The 24,209-nt window shown below is 36.2% G+C and overlaps 1 pseudogene; it reads right to left on the bottom strand.

The window, feature by feature from the left end:
• Window positions 1-21,841: 21,841 nt before the first annotated feature.
• On the bottom strand, window positions 21,842-23,152 carry LOC117977670 (vitamin K epoxide reductase complex subunit 1-like; annotated as a pseudogene).
• Between the last annotated feature and the right edge of the window lie 1,057 nt (window positions 23,153-24,209).

The following is a 24,209-nucleotide window of genomic DNA, read 5'->3' as shown; positions in this document are numbered from 1 at the left end:
TGATTTCTTGAATGCAAATGATGTACCCAACATATAGTAGTCACTCAATAATGCTTTCTTGTTTTGTTTTGTTTTGAGACAGAGTCTCGCTCTGTCGCCCAGGCTGGAGTGCAGTGGAACGACCTTCGTGCACTGCAACCTCCACCTCCCCAGCTCAAGTGATTCTCCTGCCTCAGCCTCTGCAGTAGCTGGGATTACAGGCATGCACCATCACGCCCTGATAATTTTTGTATTTTTAGTAGAGACAGGGTTTCACCGTGTTGGCCAGGCTGGTCTCGAACTCCTGACCTCAAGTGATCCGACCGCCTTGGCCTCTCAAAGTGATGGCCTCTCAAAGTTACAGGCGTGAGCCACTGTGCCTGGCCTAATGTTTTGAACTTACTAATGAATTAACTCTCTTTTTGCTTATCTTGAATAACCTTCAGATTTTTAATATCTACAATGCTAACAGAAATTTTAATAAACATTTTCATGATGTTTCATTTTTGAAATAGAGTTTTTTCGAAAAATAAAAAAATGAAAGAGTATTTGATCATCTAAAATAGCTTGGGAGGCCAATATTTTCTGTATGACAAATAGATTGTTCCTAAACAATTTTCATAAAAGACTTTTCAGGAAAAAAATTTTGGTCAAAATCTTCTCATTTTATATTAAAATTAAATACACAAAATTAAATTTGAAATCCCATTTTCAAAAAAGTTTGAGTAACTCCAAAATATTTACAGCCAAATTACATGGGATTATAAGATCTGATGCAGATTTGAACATTATATTACTACATTATGCCAACTGGTGAGACAAAAGAGTAAATGTAAAATATTATTTATTCTGTATGTCATCATTATTTTTTTGAATCCTTATTATAAACAAATGTTGGCTGGTAGTAAACTATTTGAAAATGTAACCATGATGATGATAAACATTACATAGTGTTGAAGTTCCAAAGAGCAGCTTCTATGAGTGTGAAAATAAATAAGAAGCAGTCAGTTTAAGTTTACTAAATACCTGAAGAACCTCAGCTACGAAAATCATCCAATTCAAACTTAAAGGGTAGGGTAAGGTTTTACAGATAAGGTTCAAACTGTCATTTTCCATTCTCTTGGTTTTCGTTAATATTTGCTAGCTACGCTTCTCAGGGTAAATCTTAGTCAATTTTTTTTTACTTTATTAAATACATTATATAGAGTGTCTAAGATATATTAGTCATACAATACATTTTAGTTACACAGTCTCATTTTTTCTTATGTCTCATTTCTAGCTCTTGTTTTCATTATTATACCTTTTTTTTTTAATCCAGAAGTTGTTTCTTCCCATTATCAATGGAAATACACACCAACCCTACTGGCCAAATATTTTTAAATGTTCTTTAAAACAGATGTGGTACATTTAGATTATGTTACTTTTATCTATAAAATGTTTCATTTCGAAGTAAATGGGGGATTGAGTTTATCTTCATCTTGAAATTTAATTACATATATGTTATGACATAAAACATATGGATAAAAATCCATGGTCATAGCTTACAAAATGCTCAATTGTGGATTGTTTTGAATACGTATATTGTTTTTAGTAAACAGATTGCATTTTGGAAAATTTTTTAAAGAAACATCATGAGGAGTAAAAGGAATTTACCTGTCAATTTCTCAAAACCAAAAAGTTTATTACACAGTGTCAATATGTTTTAAATAATTATTTAATATTTACTCTTGGTCAGGTGCTAGACTAAATGAAGTGGCTACCCTTGTCTGGATACCTGGGGTTCCTCATCTTGCACCAAGAAAATGTACGACATGGACACACATGAGTTTAGGAGTGGAGGTTTAATAGGCAAAAGACAGAGAAAGAAAGAGAAAGGAAAACAGCCCTCTCTAGTGAGAGAGAGGGGACTTCTGAGATGGCCTGTGGCAGACGGGCCCTATTTTATAGTCAGGTTTGAGGAGGGGGTGTTTAATTTACATAGGGCATCAGGTATGAAGTTTACATAGTGCTCTGGGAAGGCTGGCTGCCCCACCCTAATCTTAATATGCAAATGAACTTTCCCCTTGGCCAGCGCCGTCTTGTCTGCTCCTTACTGTATACCTGACTGACAAAGAGAAGGGACGTTAGAGCCGCCATCTTGATCATGATTAGCATAACTGCCAGCATCTATGTCAGCAGCTCGTTTTACAGGCTGCTCTTTGTTAGAAAGGAAAATGATTTGGGGCTGCTTTTCATTAAAATAAAAACTTTACTGAGGACTTCCATACCCTCACTATCTGCCTAAGTAATTTCTTCTTAACTCCTGTGTCATAGAGACACAGCAATGGAGAAGTCAGCTATGAGCATTTATGCACTGTGGAGTTCACAAACAACTAGGACAGGTCATTTAAAAATAAACAGTTATGCAAATATTTAAATAGTTGCAAATGTGAGCGATGCTTTAAAATACAGAGTGTTATGAACAAATGAAACTGGGAGATTTGCCTTATTCTGAAGAGAAGTTAGAACTCACACTGTTGGGTGTAAGGGAAGAGTAGCATATGAGGTTAAAATGAAAATATTATTTAGAGACAAGGAGATCCTGCATGTATGCCCCATGCAAATTGTCTTTGAGATGACCAAATTGTCTATGAACTCACCTCTTCCACCCTGTGAACTCCTGAAATTGAGACTTTGTCTTCAAATATGATTCACTATACCATTGGTATGCACTGAGAAGTTACTGTTAGAAAATCTGAAAATGAATGAATCTTCTTGTAACAATTTGGAGTTGGTAATTAGGTGCAATTGGCCTTACTACTTTCCACTCCTTCTTTTTTCCATTCATCACTATTGAGTTTCTTGAAGTTGATAACCGAAAAAAAAAGCACTAATTTAAGCCTCAGTTAGGGTGATAAAATGTGTAATTGTGTAATTTGGTTACAAAAGGGGAGTACAAGATATTGCTGAATGGAATATTTATTTTTCTGACTGAAATTCAAATCAGAAATTACTATTCTCAGCAGTTAAGTTTCAAAATGACATAGTTCACTGTGCATTAACCAAGACGGCCCTAATGTTCCCTTCAGCTTGATTAAATATGAGACAGGTTTCTTCCTGACTATAGGCCCCGTCCTTATTTTCTTAGATAATTTTCTTTAGAAAACTTTCAATTGTAAATTCCTTTCTCTGGCTCTTTGAGATGTAAATCTTTTACAAACTAGGGATATCTTCCTCAAGAACCTGTGAGCCATCCCTTTGAAATGTAATCATCCAGAAAGATAGAGCCTTGGTCTCCCAGACTCTGTGGGAGAGTAAGAACCTAACTTAGATAAGTGCCAATTAGCAAACACAGATAGCCTAATCATACAGACACACCTCCCCCATTCTATCTTACTTTTCTATTAGCTCTCTTTAGCATTTAAAATCCTCTTGCCTTTTGCTGAGTTCAACCTCCCTTTCCTATTGCAATAGTCTTGAATAAATTTTTCCTTCCCCGTTTAATTGGTCTGGTATAATTTTTCTTTTACAGTATAAAAGAAAAGCTGTTCCTCTTTAATGTTATGTAAAATAAGATCAGTTATTGCACCTATACCAGGGACCATAATAGACATTACACTAAACATATCAAAAGAGGTGCTATGCTTTTTGTACAGAGAAATTACAACATAGACTTTATTATTAAAGTCCATTCTTGGAAAACCCAGCAAGGTCTACACAATCAGAGCTTTGAAAAAAGATATATATCCCAACGAAGATTTTGTGGAGTGGAACCATAGCAGCTTTTGACACTCAGAAGAGAAAGCCAACTGCTTAACTATTATTCTAATTCATTGATTAAGAGGGAAATAGAACATTATACATGCATATTAAATTGTATACAGTTTAAATTCTAGTTTGGCCTCTGTCATTCTCAAGAAATTTTAATTTTAGTTTCTGTTATCTTGCTCAATTTCTCAACTCCTCTAGATATTTTTTTGTGGGTGCATGAGTGATCATTATAAAAGTAGATAAGCTTTCTTACATCATCTCCCCCACACATATGAGATATCACTGTGTCAACAATATTTCACTTTCATTTTGTTAATGTGTGGAGTCTCTGGATTAGCACTGTGCAACAGGACTTTTTCTAATGATGGAAATATTGAAATACAGTAATCCCTAGCCACATGTAGCTATTGAGCACTCAAAATCTGGCTAGTGTTACTAGGGAACTAAATTTTCAACTTTATTCAGGAATAATTTTAATTTAAATGTAATAACCGCAGACCAGGTGCAGTGGCTTATGCCTGTGATCCCAGCACTTTGGGAGGCCGAGGTGGGCAGATCACCTGAGATCAGGAGTTCGAAACCAGTCTGACCAACACGGAGAAACCCCGTCTCTACTGAAAAAAACAAAATCAGCCGGGCGTGGTGGCACATGCCTGTAATCCCAGCTACTCGGGAGGCTGAGGCAGGAGAATCGCTTGAGCCCGGGAGGCGGAGGTTGCAGTTAACCGAGATTGCGCCATTGCACTCCAGCCTGGGCAACAAGAGTGAAACTCCATCTCAAAAATAAATAAATAAATAAATAAATATAACCACAAGTGGGCTAGTGACTACTATACTAGACAATGCACTAGATATATATCATAGATCTTTCTCTTTGTCAGTAAGTTAGAACTTGCTAGAATGTTAACTATGCAAAGCTCTCTACAACACTATCATAGTAGAAAATGAGATACATACCCATATAGATCAGTGTTTCCCAATATTAGCACTATTGACTTTTGGGGTAGGATAATTCTTCAGGGTGTGTATGGAGGGAGCCTGTGCATTAAAAAATGCCTAGCTTAGCAGCATCCCTGGATTCTACCACTGAGATGACAGAAGTACCTATCATTCAGTTATGGTAACCAAAAATGTCTTCAGATATTACCAAATGTCCCCTGGGGCTTTAAGGAGCTTCCACTGGACCACTACCTTTAAGTCTGATTATTCTTGGTAGAATTCTGGCCCTTCTTCAGGGACTCTTTCTCCAAAATTACCTGGCTCAGTTAAGGAAGCTTGTTGACATGTCCCCTGGGCCAGATATCTGAATATATGATGGTGTAGTCACAGTTGGAAAGAAAATACTGCAGGAAAAAGGGAAGTGGAGAACTAATTCCATTACAGACATAAGAAAAGACTAAATTTTAAATTTAGATACTTTTTTTACACTTTTGACTTTGCAAAATGACCTGGTCTGAATTTCCTAATGTGTTTGATTACTTGGAATTACCATCCATTTATAGAGTTTCTAATTTCATGTTACTTTGGCACATTTAATTTAACAAGTATTTAAACAGCCTTCTTAAATCTCACCCCTGTGAGACAAGAATAGAAATAAAAATCTCTTCTAAATCTGTCTAGGGTCAGCGTCACATTTACAACCTGAAATGAAAGCAAATTAGCTCAGTACAAGTGAAGAGGCCATGTGTATGGCAGCAGCTAGGAGGGTGAGGAAGATATCATCTATGGGCATAGACCTGGATATAAAAATTCTAGAACAATCATATACAGCCTTAAAAAGAAAAGGCTCTCAACCCAGAATATGTGTGTTCTAGTCTGATCTGGCATGCTCAAGCTGTGTAATCTTTGGCAATTATGCTCCCTTAGCATGAATTTTCTTATCTAATTGCATAAAGCAAACCCTATGCAGTTCCTTCATCTTTGATTTAGCATTGAGAATAAAATGAAATGTTGTGAGTGTTTGTAGCATTGTGAATGCAACTAGATAATTATTTCTTTACAAGCTCACCAATGTAGTCTGGGCTGCAATAACTTACAGTTATATTCATAATGAAGGCCTACAACAGTATAATAACTACCCATGCTTTCTTGTAGTACATAGTACATTTTCATTTTCAGTAAGATATTTCTCACTTATCTGAAAATTTCAACTACAGTCTACTAAATCGGAATTGATTGCACGAACTACCATTTATCAGTGTGCTAGTGTCTTATTTTTATTTTTCATCTGAAATATATGATACCTTTGGTAGTTTTTAACACAACATTTTAAACTTTTTTTTTTGGAAACAAATCAGCATGTGTTTACTAATGACTTAAGCACACATCTCACTGTACTAATTCCCACAGAGCGTAGCAAATGCTTCTATGGTTTGTTGGGACTCACCTTAGATATAGGGCTACATATGATAATAAGGAGAATATAATTCAATTAAACAATTATCAAATGCCCTTCATTTGCAGGTGATTGTTAAGAAAGCAGTATAAAACAGGCCACAATTATATTCAAAAGATATTTAATTCTGCAGATATTCATAAATACATTTTAGATTTGAAGTTAGTTGTTCCCCTATATCCAAAACAAAATATGAGAAAGGAAAATACACATAACTTAAGCTAAAAGAAGGTTTTGACTTGAGTTGAAGAATGTCATTTTGAAAATTGTGATGCTTTGAAATTAAAAACAAGAATGCATATTTTTGGAGATGGAAAAGGGTTTGTGAAAAAATGTGATTAGTTTAAATAAAATCAAGAACTCAAGTTTTGGGGCAGTAGGCTAGGAATTGTGCATTATAGATGAAACTGTTACACAGTGGTAAAACATGATATTTGAAATAAAATACGTGTTTTGAACCTTGAAAAAGTGGGCTCCTTTTAAGAAAATGTGGAAAATAAGTTTATAGCTATCATTTCAAAAATAGCACTATATTTTTCATTTATAAAATTGGTATCATATATAAAGCAGGGCCTATGGTATGAATGTTTCTGTTCCTCCAAAATTCATGTTGAAACTTAATCCCCAATGCAACAGCATTAAGAGATGGAGCCTTTAGGAGGTGATTAGGCCATGAGGGCTCCACTATCATGGAAGTGAGTAGCGTCTGTATAATCGGGATTGAGAGAGAAAGTTTGTCCTTTTTTGCCCTTCTGTCCCTTCTGCTATGTGAAGACAGCATTCATCCACTCCAGAGGATGCAGCAACAAGGAGCTACATTGGAAGCAGAAAGTAAGCCTTCACCAGACATCAAATCTACTAGCACCTTGATCTTGAACTTCCCAGCTTTCAGAGCTGTGAGAAATAAATTTCTGTCATTTATAAACTGCCTAGTCTGTGGCATTAGGTTTCTATGGATATTTTTTGAAATGACTGGAGAATAAGTGAGCAAAAGAGTTGACTTAGTTATCTTCTCCATTTATTTGGATTTAAAAAGTTTGACTGCCTTGATTAAGTGTACTACTATGATGCACACGTAGATTGAGTCTGTTAATAAACAAAATAAAAAAACAAAGGATTTCCCACAGAGTTTAACATTTACTTACTGTTACTGGAATTTAAAAATATTAACATAAATATTTTGATAATGCGATAATTTAAATTAAATAAAGTACATCTACAATGGAATACAATACCCAAATTCTAGGATTGATATAATTAAGAAAACTTTTACTTCATTGTTATTGGAAGACACCAAATATTTGCATTAATAAATGCTGGCCAGCCTTGGAAAGTAATTTCATACGTTGGGAAGACAGAAAATAACTGTAAGGTATGAAGTTACTTGAATTAATGCAGTTTTATAGAAAAGCTTTTATTATAATGGCTAGAAGACTTCTTAAAGATGGGGAAGAAGTCAATCAACTGGGAGTTTGAGCTTTGCAACGAATAGAAATCTAAAATCTGCACATTCTAACCAAACAAATGACAGAAAATCTTTTTTTTCCTGGTGTGGGTGGAGGAGTAATTATAGGATAAATAACTAACTTTTACTGAATATCCACTTTATGTCAGAGACAATACAGATACATCATATGCATTGCTTTACTTAAAGTTTATGAAGCAAAGGTGACCTGCTTCTGGCACTTGGAATTAAATAAAACTTTATGTCCTCAAATGCTGATGTCAGCAAGAACCTAACTCTTGCTTCTTGAGTTGAATAGCCCTTCTCCCAATATAGAGTCTAGGTCTGCAACTTTTTTACTTGTTTGTTCATGGCACATATAACTTTGTGCTTGGTGGCCTTTTGTGCCAATAGATATTCTCCATAAACATCGCAGAATATCACTGGGTTTCTAATAATATTTGACTTCCAATGGGATGTTGCCTTTTCCTCTTAGGTTGTACATTGGCTCTTAAGCACATTTATTTGTCCGCTCCCTAGTAAACAAGCTCTGTAACCAAGTAATATTGAGAGGAGCCTTTCTTGCTAGGCTAATATCTTCAAAAATTACAGATATGTATATCTCCCAAGGTTACAGGTGCCTCCCTTTTCGTATTGGCATAATCGATAAGGGACATGTAAGAAGAAGGAGGAGAAGGTGAAGGTGAAGAAAAAGAAGACATAAAAATAAACAAAGAGAAGAGAAAGAAGGAGAAGGTAGATTTCAAAGATGAATTGCTTTATAGAAGTATTTGGCAGATTTTTCTTAAATAAAGAATCTAATATGCTTTAAACTTAGTAGATCCATGCAAGGTGGATCGAGTCTTCTCAGTTTCCAATATTCTTAAGGCTATGCATAAGGCTATACAGTGAAATACAGTGTTATGACACATATTAGCCATACATCATTTTAGTGACAATAGGAATGATATCTAGTAAATTCTTCTCAAAATAATTTTATTCGTATATCCCTAAAAATTTGCTATTTTTTGTTTGTGTGCTATTGATTTAAAAATAGATGGCATGGCTGGGCGCGGTCTCATGCCTGTAATCCCAGCACTTTGGGAGGCCGAGGTGGGTGGATCATTTGGGGTCAGGAGTTTGAGACCAGCATGGCCAACAAGGTGAAACTCTGCCTCTACTAAAAAATACAAAAATTAGTGGGGCATGGTGGCTCGTGCCTGTAGTCCCAGCTACTCGGGCGGCTGAGGCAGGAGAATCGCTTGAACCCGGGAGGCGGAGGTTGCAGTGAGCCGAAATCACGCCACTGCACTCCAGTCTGGACAACAGAGCGAGACTCCGTCTAAAAAAAAAAAAATAGATGGCATATGATGTACCAGAGAAAAACAAAAGAAATGAAATATTTTTTCTGTAATAATGGAAAAACACAGAGCCACATCACATATGTAGAGCAAGAATGAGGCACTACATGAAAATTTAGAAAACAAAAGACAAATATATCAGTAACAACCAGAAAAAAATCCGCCCTACGCATTTCTATTATAGAGAAATTACACATTTACACAAAAGTTAGAATGGCTGATACAAAGGTAAGGAGGCAAAAAATTTACAATTATTATCTCAGGTGTAGAAATTACAGAGACCACAATGGAAAATTGGAAAATGTAAATTAACACAACTAGATACCACTTTATTCCTTTCTGAAGTTTTGGAAAAAAACTAGAGAGTGTGAAAGGCCTAGTATTTGTTAAGAAGATTTATAGATTGTTAATGAATACACACATCAATGCAATTACTTTAATCATCAAAATACTTTTTAGCAATGGCTGGCTATTGAAAATGTCTTAACCTGGCTACAGCAATTCCACTTACAGAGAAACTCTTTCTCACATTTGAAGGACATATGTATAAAGATGTTCATTGCCAATTTATTTCAAGAGTAAAAACTTTGAAACAATCTAAATGTCCACAATAATAGAAGAAATTAATAAATGGTAGTGAATTCATACACTGAATACAGCTACTGGAAATGAATATCAGCATCGATAAATTATTAAAATGTGACTGAAAAATTTAAAAGGCAAAATAATATATACAACATACTACCCATTGATACATGTCGAAACAATATCACATATAAAATCAATATGATGAGTCTTACAGCACCAGCGTAGATGGAGTAGCCCCATTCCTTCTGGGTCCCCCCTCTTAAAACTAAAACAAACTGTAAACATACAACAAGGAAGCATAGGACAACTCTGAATGGTGGAAAAAAGAAGGTGGACTTTTTAGGAAACTTGGGACTTGAGGACCGACACTGTGGTAAGTTCCCTGGGTTTCCTTATTGCCTCCCATATATCCAAGATGGGCTTTCTAGGAGCCTCCAACCCAGAACCACCAATAGGCACAGACAGAAAAATCTTCAAGAAAAACCTGCACTGCTTAGCCAAAGGACTGGAAATGTGAGACCTAATGATAGAAAACATTTTTGGCAATACCAGGCCTACTCCATCTGAACACCAAAGAGAAAACTGTACATCTCCTTTTAGGGATTTCAGGGAAGCCAACATGGAAGAGATCTTCTACCCGCATCCTGCAGAAACAAGTGGTTGTGCTCTGATTCCCTCACTCAGAGGTGTTGGTGAGACTAAGCAGAGTTAAAATTATACCCATGCCTAGTGGAAGTGGGTAGAACTGCTGTGATTTACCTGTCAGGGTAGTGTTGGTAGAACTGATCTTCCTTTGCCCACTAACGGAAGAAAACAAATCTCCAATTTCCCTGTGCTGATGTATTAAGAGTGGGACCAAGCAAGGGGTTATTCCTATAATCCCCATTTTGTGGAAACAGATGGGAGTTTTATTCCCCTGCCAGGATAGTGTTAGCAGGGGCCAGTGGCAAGATGAACCTCCACCCCTATTTAACATGAAGACTGAACAGAGCAGTACAAGACAGGACTAGTGAGCACTCTACTTTCTCTCCATTCATGGTATCATGGGGGCTTAGTGAGGATATTTACCTCCACGTCCACCCAGTATCAGTGAGGCATAATGAGGCGGTGGGAAGCAGGATCACTTGACACTCTGCTCTCCATTATCCCCTTTCCTGGTATCAGCTGGAACCATCAGGGAGCTGAATTTCCACCCTACAGCAATGAAATGGTGTTACTCAGCCCTCTGCTTAGCTCCTCTCTTGGTGATGTAAAGCCCAGTTGAGAGATGAGCTTACATCTCCACTCAAAGGCAATAAGGGTGTGCAAATCAGTGCTCCCGTTTCACAAGGCAGGTGTTGGAAGTGCCAAAAGGAGAGTTGAATTTTCGCTCCACTCATCTGAAAAAGTTGTTAGTCAACATTCTGTATGAAAACAGCTCAATAGAATTTACCAAATTTAAAGAACAAAGGCAAAACTGACTTTTAAAAAGTGAACCAAGTCTCAGGGACACGTGGGACAATAACAAATGAGCAAACATTCATGTCACCAAAATTCAAGAAGGAGAAGAAAGACTGTGATAAAAAAGCTTTCAAAGAAATAAATGGCTGAAAATTTTTCATATTTGGCAAAAGATACGAACTTACAGACTCAAAAGCTCAGTAATTCTCAATATAAACCCAAAGAAATCCATGCCAAGACATATCAAAACTAAGCTTCTGAAACCTTTTCTTAATGCGTTTTAATAAAAGTTTAATTTGAAAATCTTCAAAGCAGACAAAAAGAAATGACATATTACTTATAGGGGAATACTACTTTGAATTACAGTGGATTTCTCATCTGAAATCATGGGGACCAGAAGGAAACGGCACAATATTTTTCAAACACCGAAACAGCTTTCAACCACGAATTCTACAACCAGAAAAAGTATCTTTCAATAAGTAAAAGGGAAAATAAAGATATTATTAGATGAAAGAAGACTAAGAGAATTTGTTGCCAGCAAAACTACCCTTAAAAAATGTCTAAAGAAAATTCTAGGCCGGGCACGGTGGCTCACGCTTGTAATCCCAGCACTCTGGGAGGCCGAGGTGGGTGGATCACCTGAGATCAGAAGTTCAAGACCAGCCTAGCCAACATGGTGAAGTCTCCATCTCTACTAAAAAATACAAAAATTAGCCACGCGTGGTGGCAAGCACCTATAATCCCAGCTACTCGAGAGGCTGAGGCAGGAGAATTGCCGGAACCCGAGAGGCGGAGGTTGCAGTGAGCCAAGATCATGCCATTGCACTCCAGCCTGGGTCGACAATAGTGTGACTCTGTCTCAAGAAAAAAAAAAAAAAAAAGGAAAATTCTAAAAGCAGAAAAAAAATGATAACAGAAAAAGGCTTGGAATTTCAGAAAGAAAAAAACAACAGAATGAGTAAAAAAGGCATAGATGAAACTAACTTTTTAAATCATTTCCTAAATAATCTTTGATTGTTGAAGCAAAAATTCTAACACCATTCTGTATGATCTTTAAGGTTTATAGTGGAAAGACTTAGCAGCGGCTCACGCCTGTAATCCCAGCACTTTGGGAGGCCGAGGCGGGTGGATCATGAGGTCAAGAGATCGAGACCATCCTGGCTAACACGGTGAAACCCCATCTGTACTAAAAATACAAAAAATTAGCCGGGCGTGGTGGCAGGCGCCTGTAGTCCCAGCTACTCTTTCTATATCTGAAAGATATAGAACTGTAATAAAATGAGATATATATATACACATTCATAGCCATAAAACAGAACAGCTTGTAAAATACAATTTTATCACAAAACCTGCTGTAGATAATGATGCATCAACATCTTAAATATTATCAATCTAGTAAAATATACAGCTCGGGAGGCTGAGGCAGGAGAATGGCATGAACCCAGGAGGCGGAGCTTGCAGTGAGCCAAGATAATGCCACTGCACTCCAGCCTGGGCAACAGAGCGAGATTCCATCTCAAAAAAAAAAAAAGAAATTATACCTTAAAAGTGAGGGTAGTAAAGGGATATGAGTGATAAATTTGACTTAACAAAAATTTAAAACTTTGCTCTGTGAAAGATCCTGTTAAGAGGATAAAGAGACAAGCTATCCAACAAAGAACTAGTATCTGGAATATGTAAAGAACTCTCAAAACTCAACAGCAAAAAAATAAAAAATGATCTGATCAGAAAAATGGACAAAAGACATGAAGAGAAATTTTAGACATTAGGGAAATACAAATTAAAACCACAATGCTACAGACCCATTAGAATGACTAAAATAAAAAGTCTTGATAATACCAAATGCTGGTGAGGATGTGGAGAAACTAGATCACTCATACATTGCTGGTGGAGATGTAAAATGGCACAGTCATCCTGGAAACAGTTTGAGAGTATTTTTTCTAAATAAAACCAAATTAGCAATTACTATACAACCCAGCAATTACATTTTTAGAAATATATCCCAGAGAAATAAAAACATGTTCACACTCAAACCTGTAGACTGATATGTTGCTTATAGCAGCTTTATTTGTAATAGCCCCAATAGGATCAACCCAGACATACCTCAATGGGTGAATGGTTAAACAAAGTGTGCTACATTCATACCATGAAATTACTATTCAGCAATAAAAAAGAATGAAGTATTGATATACAAAACAACTTAAATGAATCTTCAGATAGTTATGCTGATTGACAAAAGCCAATATCCAAAAGGTTAAAAACTATATGAATCTATTTATATAACATTTTTGAAATGACAAAACTATAGAAAGGGAGATGAGACAAATAGTTTGCAGGAAACAGGGAAAGGAGCATGGTTGTTATAAAGACAGCATGAACATGAAGGATACTTATGGTGATGGAATTGTTCCACATCTTTTTTTTTTTTTTTTTTTTTGAGATGAAGTCTTGCCCTGTTGCCCAGTCTGGAGTGCAGTGGCATGATCTCGGCTCACTGCAACCTCCGCCTCCCGGGTTCAAACGATTCTCCTGCCTCAGCCTCCTGAGTAGCTGGGATTACAGGCACCCGCCACCACGCCCAGCTATTTTTTGTATCTTTGGTAGAGACAGGGTTTCACCATGTTGGCCAGGCTGGTTTCGAACTCCTGACCTGGTGATTTGCCCACCTCGGCCTCCCAAAGTTGTTCTATATCTTGACTGTATTAATGTCAATATCCTGGTTGATAGGTAGCATTAATGTTTTTCAAGATGTTTCCATTGGGGGAAACTGGGTAAAGGATACACAAAATCTCCCTGTATTGTTTCTCATGGTTGCTTGCGAACCTATAATTACCTTAAAATAAAAATTTTAATTTAAAAACCAGTATAATTCATGGTTAAAATTCCAGGCTCTCGAGACAGACTACCTGGGTTCAAATTTTGACTCTACAAATTCAAATTCCTAGTAGTGTTATCATAGGCAAATTTATTTAGTCTTTCTGTACCTTAATTTCCTCGTCTTTAAAATAAGAATACTAGAATTAACCTCATAAGGACTTACTTACCACAGCTTAAATAAATTAATGTTTGTAAAGTACATAGAACAGTGCTTCTTACAGATTTATACTCAATAAGTGTCAGCTATATTTACCATGATTATTATGGTTATACATGTTTATGCATATGAATGAATGGATATTAAAAATTTTTGAAAAGCTTTTATGGGATGGGTGCATACCAACTATAATATGAGTTACTTTTTGTGGTAGAAACTGGACTGACATGAAAGATAAAACTTTATTTGTGCATATTTTATATAAAAAATTACACATATAAAGCAAATATGGCAAAGTATTCAGTAAAAAATACAGGTTTTAGTTATTCTTTATCTTTTTTATATGATTATATAATTTACAAATTTAAGTTTTGCTCTTGAAAAACAGGTAAATATATCTTATCTTTGACATAAATATTGTATATTATGTATGTATTTTAATTTATTTTATATTTTATATGTCTTAGGACATCATGTAATGCATAAAAAACACATTTTTTATAAGCTCATTGCATGATTAAGTCTTAAACATTTTCCAGAAATAAACTCTTTTCATTGCATTCTCTTGATTTTCAGTTACTTTATAACACAGAGTATATTAAATCTAATTTTACTTTTTATTAATGACTGAAGAAACATTATTAAATAGATTTATTTTATGGCTATAAATTAACAGTATTCCCTGACCCTGAATTATTAAATTTTTCTGAGTTTAAATTACTTTCTGAATTATCCGAATTGTAATAATTTTTGACATAGTTGTTGAAATCTGATTTATCCCTCTTTGTCAGTTGTCACCCTCAATTGAAGGTATCTCTCAGTTTTTTCTTTCATCTACACCTATGATATTTCCCTTATAGTAGCAAGATCTTAAGGTTGAAAATAATAAGAAAATAAACCAACAACCCTATTTAATATTTTAGACATTTTTCTGAATTAATGGCCTGACTGCACTTGCATATATCTTTTTTCTTCTAGAAAAATGTTTCATAGGATTAGTTATTGCTATGGTCTCTGAATATGTCCCCCAAAATTCATATGTTAAAATTGAATCACTTACATTATAGTATTAAAAGATGCCTTTGGGAGATGATTAAGTGATGATGGCTCCGCCCTCATGAATGAATTAGTGCTCTTATAAAACAGTCTTCAGAGAGCTGCCTGACTTTTATGTTCTTTCTGCCATGTAAGTACACAGCATTTGTCCCCTCTGGAGGGCACAGCTACAAGGTGCTATCTCAGAAGCAGAGAGCAGCCCTTACCAGACACCAAATCTGTGGGCACCCTTGTTCTTGTACTTCCAGCCTCCAGAACTGTGAGAAATAAATTTCTGTTCTTTATAAATTACCCAGCCCCAGGTATTTTGTTATACTAGCAGGAGTGGACTAAGACAGTTATGGTTATTCTCTCACCTTCTATACACTGATGTCACTAACTGCCATTTAAGTGAAATCAATAACTGTCTTCGTCAACCATGGTCAATATCATTAACATTTTTTGCAGACCTAAGTCAAATTCAGAGTACCATTTATTAAAATATGATATTTTAGTTACTTAATGTGTATTTTTTCAATAATTGTATAACAACACAAGTAAACCTTAAATGAATGATAATCTACTCATGCTAGCCCACATATAATGTGTTAATGTATTAGTAATATCATTGTCCTTTTTGATCCAATTCTTTCCTGTTCTAACAATATGTATAGGGTGTCTAGTTAAGACCAGGCATTTTTATAGGCACTAAATGCACAGAAATAATTCACATGATCCCTGAAATTCAGGTGGTTACCATTTTGGACATCAAGTCTCATAAGCATTGTTTATTTTAAACTGATAAGCAAATGGGAAAGTACAATTATATTTATTGTTGAACTTAAAATGCTAAAAATATTATTACATATCTCATTCAAAAATAACATAAATTTTAGATGATATATTCTGATTATGTCAGAGTGCTATCAAAAAAGGCAAGTACAAAGAGGTAGAGAATAAAATAGTGGTTACTGGGGGCAATCATAAGGGGAGAGAATGGGGAGATGTAGGTTGGAGGACACTAAGTAGTAGATACATAGGATGAACACATCTAGAGATCTAATGTATAATATGAGGACCATAGACTATAGTTAATAATATTATATTGTATTTGGGATTTTTGCAAAAAGAGTACATTTTAGGTGCTCTTGCCACACAAAAAAATGGGAAACTATGTGAGGTGATGTATATGTTAATTTGCTTCACTATAGTAAGCATTTCACTATCTACATGTATATCAAAACATCATGTGGCACACCTTAAATATGTACAGTAAAAGTTTAAAAAGAAAAGACCATAGAAATAAATGTATTTAAGATCAAACCATGCATAATCTATTGCATTAGTTATAAGAATCTCCCTATGTTGCCGGGCATGGTGGCTCACACCTGTAATCCCAGCAGTTTGGGAGGCCGAGGCGGGAGGATCATCTGAGGTCGGGAGTTCGAGACCAGCCTGATCAACATGGAGAAACCCCTGTCTATACTAAAAATACAAAAAATCAGCCAGGCATGGTGGCACATGCCTGTAATCCCAGCTACTCCGGAGGCTGAGGCAGGAGAATCACCTGAACCTGGGAGGCGGAGGTTGCAGTGAGTCGAGATCATGCCATTGCACCACAGCCTGGGCAACGAGAGTGAAATTCCATCTCGGAAGAAAAAAAAAAAAAAGAATCTCCCTATGTTTAATAAGTAGTAAAAGAAAAGAAGATTTATAAATGCAACAGTTTATTAATGCAATCTGGCAAATCATGGTTGTTACAAGAAATATTTTTTATTTACTTATTAAATGTTTCTTTCAGAAATGTAAATTGCTCACTTAGTATATAAAATAACCCACTGGCCTTGTATTAATTTGATCCACACTATCTTTATCTCTATTTCTATATAAGTCTATCTGTCATCTCATCTCTCTCATATATATATGTATATATAAAACTTCTGTTGTTCAGAAAACCTCAGTCTCCTAGGTCTGTCTGTTCCATTTGGAGACTTGCAGACTACAACTAAATAAAGCATGCAACCAGTAGATTTCTATTCAAAAACTATATGAAGCTTTGTTCTTTCACACATAGTAGCAGAAAAAAACACTGCTTAAGGAATTTTATTATGATAAAGTACGTGTTATGATAGAGGAATGTGAATAGTACTTTAGGTCAACAAAAGGAGAATAGTTAATCTGCCTTCCAGGAGTTATGGAAGTCTACTTGGAGGAAATAATTTTTGAGTTAGGTCTCAAAAGTTGATAATGAATTAGTCAGGAAAAAGACAGGGGGGGTTCTAAAAAAAGCAAACTCAGGAGAAATGACACATAGATATGAAGCTGCTGGTTATCAAGGTCTAAAGCGTTCAGTATTTCTATTGCACAAAAATGAGTGCTGAAAAGTTGCAAGAAATAAAGCTGGAGTGAAAAAAATAAAAAAGGTTTCTGATTACCTAAGACTTTTTACATCATGGCAAGTACTTTGCTTTTATCTTTTGAAGAAAAAAGAACCACTAAAGGTTTTTAAGTATAAAAGAAGCTTGGTTAATTCGAATTCCACATAAATCACTTTGAGAGTGGAATAGCAGGATGGATTTGCAAAACACCACACTGGAACAAGAGATCATTTTGAGGGCCACTGAAGTAATTCAAGCTGGAGTTGACAATGACCAGAACAGTAGTGTTTAAAGATGAAAGAGTAGATTCCAGAAATATTTGGGTAATAATATTGACAGAAATTGGTGATTAGTAAAGAATAAGAGAAACAGAATAGTTCTATTGGTTATCCTAGTAAATTACCCAAAACTTAGCAGCTATGAAACAACAATAAACTTTTATTATCCCGTACAGTTTCTGTAGGTCTGGATTCTAGAGCAGCTTACCTGGGTGGCTCTGGCCCGAATCTTCTCACATGGTTGCAATCATGATGTCAGCTAGTGCTGTATGTCAGCTGGCTTGACTGGAGTTGGAGGATCTGCTTCCAAAATAACTAATTCACATAGCTGTTAGCAAGAGCTTCAGTTCCTTGCTGGTTATGGCAGGAGAACTAATTTCCTTGCCAATGAACAGCTCCATAGTGTTGCCTGAGTGTTCTTATGAAATGGCAGCTGGCTTTGCCTACAACCTGTGATTCAAGAAGGAAATGGTATAAGCTGGAATCCTTTTTACAATCTAGCCTCGAAATCATTTGTGCAATATCTTGCTGGTTATACAGGTGGGAGGTGACTACACACAGCATGAATACCATGAGGCAAGACTCTGCAGACACAATGGTCAGTAATGAACCCCATATTTTTTTCTTGGGTGTTTAGGTGGATTATGGTGACATCAACAAGATAATCAACAGAAGAGGGGCAGGGATATTGTGGTTGGTTGCTTGGTTTAGTGTCTCTGTGTGTGTGTTTCTGGAAAGTATAAGGTAATAAGTTAGATTTTTGAAATTATACAGCAAATGCCTAGTTATATGCTTAGGAAATGTAAGAATACATTTAGTGATGGAAAATTAATTTGGGTACCATCAGCATTTAAATGGAACATAAAATCTTAAGGTTAGCTAAATACATCCAAGTAGAGCATAAAAATAAGATGTGAGAAAACAACATTGTTTTTAAAAATTGAGCATGATAGGAATTAAGCAAAATGATTAGGGGGTAGAAACAAAAAAGAACACTGTAGAAATAAATGAAATAAATAATTTATGAAAAAGAGTAGTCAGCGGTGTCAAAGAAAGCAGAAGTATCCAGTGAACTAAAATATACCCATTGGATTTGGCAATACATATGCTATTAATAATGTTGTCAGAGCAATTTCAGATTTGGGAATGTGGGGACAGAAAACAGATAATCGAGCGTTAGGTACAGGTAAATTAAATAAAACTGTGCATAATTATGTATCAGTTATGTTCCAGTCTGGAATCAGAGATCCTTCAGAATACTTAAGACAGAAGAAATTTAATACTGGAAATTGATTATGTAGGAGAAGGAATTGCTGAAAAACCAAACAGGAAATGATGAGGGAAATCAGAGATTAGCCATCTCAAAAGCTACTACAACACCTTTGCTGAAGAGATAAAGAGGCTGGGGTTACTAAAGCCCAGTAACCAGGATCTCCTGGAGGAATTTTGAATCATTTCCTGTAGGAACTGGAGCCATAGAGAAGCAGCTAGTGTTGAACATGCCTCATTGGCAGATTGTGAAAAATACCCTTTCTTCTCCCTTAATTCTCCTTTCTTCTGATAGTGTCTCCAATTGGCAAACTATAGTTAAAACCAGCTGACTCAGGAATCTGGGAGAAGTATTTCTCCTGGGGTCAGACCCCATGTGATACAAAATGGGAAGAGGAGAGAAATATATATGCGAACAAACAGAGGAGCAACTAACAAAACTTTGTTTTTAACTAGCCAACCTTGTAAAGACAAACCAAATTGGAAGCCCCATGTGAGAAACTTAGTAGAACTTTAATGCATAATGAAAAATAAATTTCACTGAAAATTATTTCAAAGACCAAGGCCTATGCTCTAGGTAAAATACCTATAAATTGAAGAGCTTTTATCTCAGCACATTCAAGGTAGAAAGATTTAGCCTAACTTGAAATAATTGGGCTTGATATTATCTCTCATAATAATGGAAAGCATTAAGAATTCCCTGCACAGAATGCATTCATGAAAGATTTAGAACTCATTTTATTTCTAATTAAATATTGCCTTTCTTTTTGATTCAGTGAATTTTTCATTTTTTAAAGATATAGAACTGTAATAAAATGAGATATATATACACATTCATAGCCATAAAACAGAACAGCTTGTAAAATACAATTTTATCACATAACCTGCTGTAGATAATCATCCATCAACATCTTAAATATTATCAATCTAGTAAAATATACAGCAGTGTACAATTGTAGTGGTCATTGTTGAAGGTCTCATAACATGCATTCTCCTCTACCTAAATCCTGACAGAATCTTGATTTAGATCAAACATTTAATAATCTCATGTACTTCAGGAGAATCTGATCTCATAAGACTCAGTGACATGAGCCTGACTGGCTTACGCTAATTAGTACACAGGGGATACTGGACAAAAGTGGACAAGTGACATAAATGGATAATCAGGAGAGGAAATGGTCTTTTGGAGTACTGGAATGCAAGGGTTGTCTCTCGTCCTTTGCAAATTGTTACATGCTTTTGTGGGGGCCAGAACTGCCTCAGCCATCTTGCTACCAGACTAAACATGGAGAAAGAGCATGGGTAAAGTCAAGATAATTTCAAGTAAATGAAGCATAAGTTATTCGCTTAAACCAAACCTGAAGCCTGACGTATAATTTTATTGTCGGTTATGTGGAAAAAAAGTGATTTAATATTTAGGTCAGTTCAGTTTGAGTTGTGTTTTCTTTCACTGGCTGTGGAAGACACCTTAAATCAATGTATAAAGTGTATGTGTGTGTGTGTGTGTGTGTATTAGTTCCTAAACTGACATCTACATTTCATTTTTTTTTTTTTTTGAGAAGGACTCTCGCTCTGTCACCTAGGCTAGAGTGCAGTGGCACAATCTCGGCTCACTGTAAACTCCGCCTCCTGGGTTCAAGCGATTCTTCTGTCTCAGCCTCCCAAGTAGCTGGGATCACAGGTGTGTGCCAATACTCCTGGCTAATTTTTTTTTGTATTTTTAGTAGAGACAGGGTTTCACCATGTTGGCCAGGCTGGTCACGAACTCCTGACCTCAAGTGATCTACCCACCTCAGCCTCCCAAAGTGCTGGGAATACAGGCATGAGCCACCGTGCCCAGCCTATTTTATTTTTAATTGATGAATAATATACATATTTATGGGTACACTCTGATGTTTTGATGTATGTATATATTGTGGAAAAATTAAATCAAGATAATTAATATATCTATCACCTCACCTATTTCTCATTTTTTGTAGTGAGAACAATTAAAATCTACTGTTTTAGCAATTTTGAATTATACGATACATTATTATTAACTATAGTCACCATGCTGTGCAATATATCACTAAACTCTTTTTGTAAATATAATGAAAGGTGCTGGCCCTTTTCTAAGTAGGAAAAATATATAATACATCAATACACACAACAACTTGTATGCAATATTAGATTCTCAGACTGAGTAATGTCAATAGGGTATCATTTATTCAATACCAAGATACAGTTTAAGAGAAAAATCACTAGAGTTAATGAACATCATTAAAAAAATTTGAAATAGGTGAAACAGATATCCCTATTCTTCAGTGAGGGAAAATATATCATCAAGTTCTTGGTCTGAGACACTGGCTTGGAGAGATGAAATGTTAGTTCAGAGATGATGACTATAAGCTCATTCATTCCAGTATCCCTGAACATGTGACTCGTATAAGTTTTGTAACTGATTTTAATGCTGGATTTGTTTTAATTTTGCATATTCAATGTTAGAACTTTTCAAAGATACTCACATTGTATATATTAATATATGATTTATGTAAAAGAGTCTATACTTAAATACCCTGAGGGAGGGGAGAATTAATTTGCATTCATCACACCTAAGACAAATAGTTTTCAGTTACTTTTGGAAATACTGTATCATACATTTGTTCAAGTTTCTGATAATAAAACTGCACATGGATACAGATACTAAGGCCAGATTAACAAAATGAAAGACACATAATTGAATTGTGAGCATGTTGCAAACTTACAGTTTTACATCTACAATAAAAATTAGGAGAATTTGATAAATTTTGTCTTTGATATCCAACAAATGTTTGTTTTATAGGTGAATGCACTGAATGTTATAGACAGAACTCCTTTTGTAAGGTGACCAGCAATGAAAATTAGCATATATATTCAGACCACATTGGACATTTTTTATTGCCCAAACTCTTCTTCTAAGTCTTTGAATCCCCCATAATGTTTTCATATATAATTTTATACCAGCACGGTGTTATACTATTTTGAGGAAGAAAACCAAACCTTTTGGCTTTGTAATCTGTAATAAGGAGTTAAAATGTATTAAGGAAACAAAAGCTTTTCTTGTGATAAAGAATTGTCTGCTGCTTCTCTGGTGTTGTAACGTAACAAGAACACGAATAATAAAAACACTAATAAATCTGACTAACTTATTTATAGCGCATTAACAACTGGACAATTGGAGGGAAACACATAAATCAGGAAAAGTGTCCTCTAGCTATTTTCTCTATAGACTAGCATTCCTTTTTTTTTTTTTTTTTTTTTTTAACTAAGAAATTTTATTGCTCAGAACCTTCGCTCCCTGGGCAATGGCAAGAGCTTCGGAGACCAGCCCTTGGGGACAGAGTCAGAGGCACTGGGTGGAAAAAAGAGCAAGCGTGTGGCACATTTGGTCCATTGTCGTGTGTGGGTATGGCAGAGGGAGGGAGGACTCTAGATGGCCCTGCATCTAGGGCCTTCTAGGGACCCAGATATACCTCCTTGGGCAAGGCTCACGTGCCAAAGCAAAGCAGACGAGGCCAGCCTGGCTTGAGGTGAGGGCTCAGTACCTCTTAGCCTTGCCCTGGGGTTCTTGGAGCTTCCGGAAACTGAGCCACATCAGGCCCACGTTGATGGCATAGGTGGTGATGCAAACGATGCAGAAATCATAGAGCACGAAGAACAGAATTCAGGCCAGGTAGACAGAACCAGCGAGAGACAGCAGGGAGCTCAGCAGCCGCAGGACAGAGGCCCAGCGCGTCCTCAGGCAACCTAACAACTGTACTGTGTACAAGACGCAAGGGAATATGTTATCGGATTGATTGAGGATGCTGTCCTGTCCCAGCACGTGCTCCACCAGCCCGAAGCCCCTGCCCTACCTGGAGGAGAAGACGCGCGGACAGCTAATGGCGGTGCCCACGTCGCAGAGAGCGCGGTAATCCCGGTCCCGGGCGCGCGCCGCCTTCACGTGCAGCGCGCATAGAGCGACAGCACTAAGCCAGGCAGAGCGCGAGCCGCACCCACCCAGCCAGGGTTCCCCCAAGTACTCTCCATATCTAAAGGTCCCGCCCGAGGTGCCCGCGGAGAAAACCAGCCGCGGAGCAGGGGCGGGGTGGGGCCTAGCATTCCTTTTCTTATGATTAACAAATTTGTACATGAATGAGAAGAATAGTTAAAATGTTTAGAGCTCTAAAGTATTCTCATTCAATGCTGAAGTTTAGGTTTTTGGTATTAGACCGCCTACTTATAGGGAATTTTTAAATGGAGAAGGAGTAATTTTAGCTATTCCTGGGAAAGGCTGTCAGTATTTTTTAATCGACAAATTAAAATTGTAAATATTTATGATATATAAAATAATGTTTGGATATATGTATACATTGTAAAGTGACTAAACTAATTAACATAATCATTACTCACATATTTATCATTTATTGTGGTTAGAACATTTGAAATCTACTGTGGTAGCGATTTTTAAGTATATAATACATTGTCATTAATTATAATCACCGTGTTGTATAATAGATCTCCTGAATTTATTCCTCCCATCTAACTGAAATTTTGTACCCTTTGACCAACCTCTCCTCAATACTCACCTCATCTTAGCCTTGGGTAACCACCATTCTACTTGCTACAGCTGAGTTTAACCTTTTTAGATTCCACATATAAATGAGATTATGTGGTATTTGTCGTTCTGTGCCTGCCTTATTTCGCTTAGCATAAAGTCCTCCAGGTTCATCCACATTGTCACAAATGACAGGAATTCCTTATTTGTTAAGGATGAATAGCATCCCATTGTGTATATGTACCACATTTTCTAAATCCATTCGTTTTGATGAACACTTAGGTTGAATCTGTGTCTTGGTTATTGTGAATACTGCTGCAATGAACATGGAAGTGCAGATCTCCCTTCAACATACAGATTTCAGTTACTTTGGATATATACCCAGAATTGGAATTACTAGTCATATGGTAGGTGTTTAGTTTTTTGAGGAACCTTCATACTGTTTTCCATAATGGCTGTGCTAATTTACCTCCACACCAACAGTGTAAAGGGTTCCTTTTCTTCACATCCTCACCAACACTTGTTACCTCTTGTCTTTTTTAAAATAATAACTATTCTAACAGATGTGAGGTGATATCTCACTGTAGTTTTAATTTGCATTTCTCTGATGATTAGTAATGTTGAACGTTTTTTCACATAACTGTTGGTCATTCTCATGTATTCTTTTAAGAAATGTTTTTCCAGGTTATTTGCTCATTTTTAA

Source organism: Pan paniscus, chromosome X (genome assembly GCF_029289425.2).
Source record: "Pan paniscus chromosome X, NHGRI_mPanPan1-v2.0_pri, whole genome shotgun sequence".
NCBI classification, from domain to species: Eukaryota; Metazoa; Chordata; class Mammalia; order Primates; family Hominidae; genus Pan; species Pan paniscus.
This window is presented reverse-complemented; position numbering and strand designations above follow the sequence as displayed.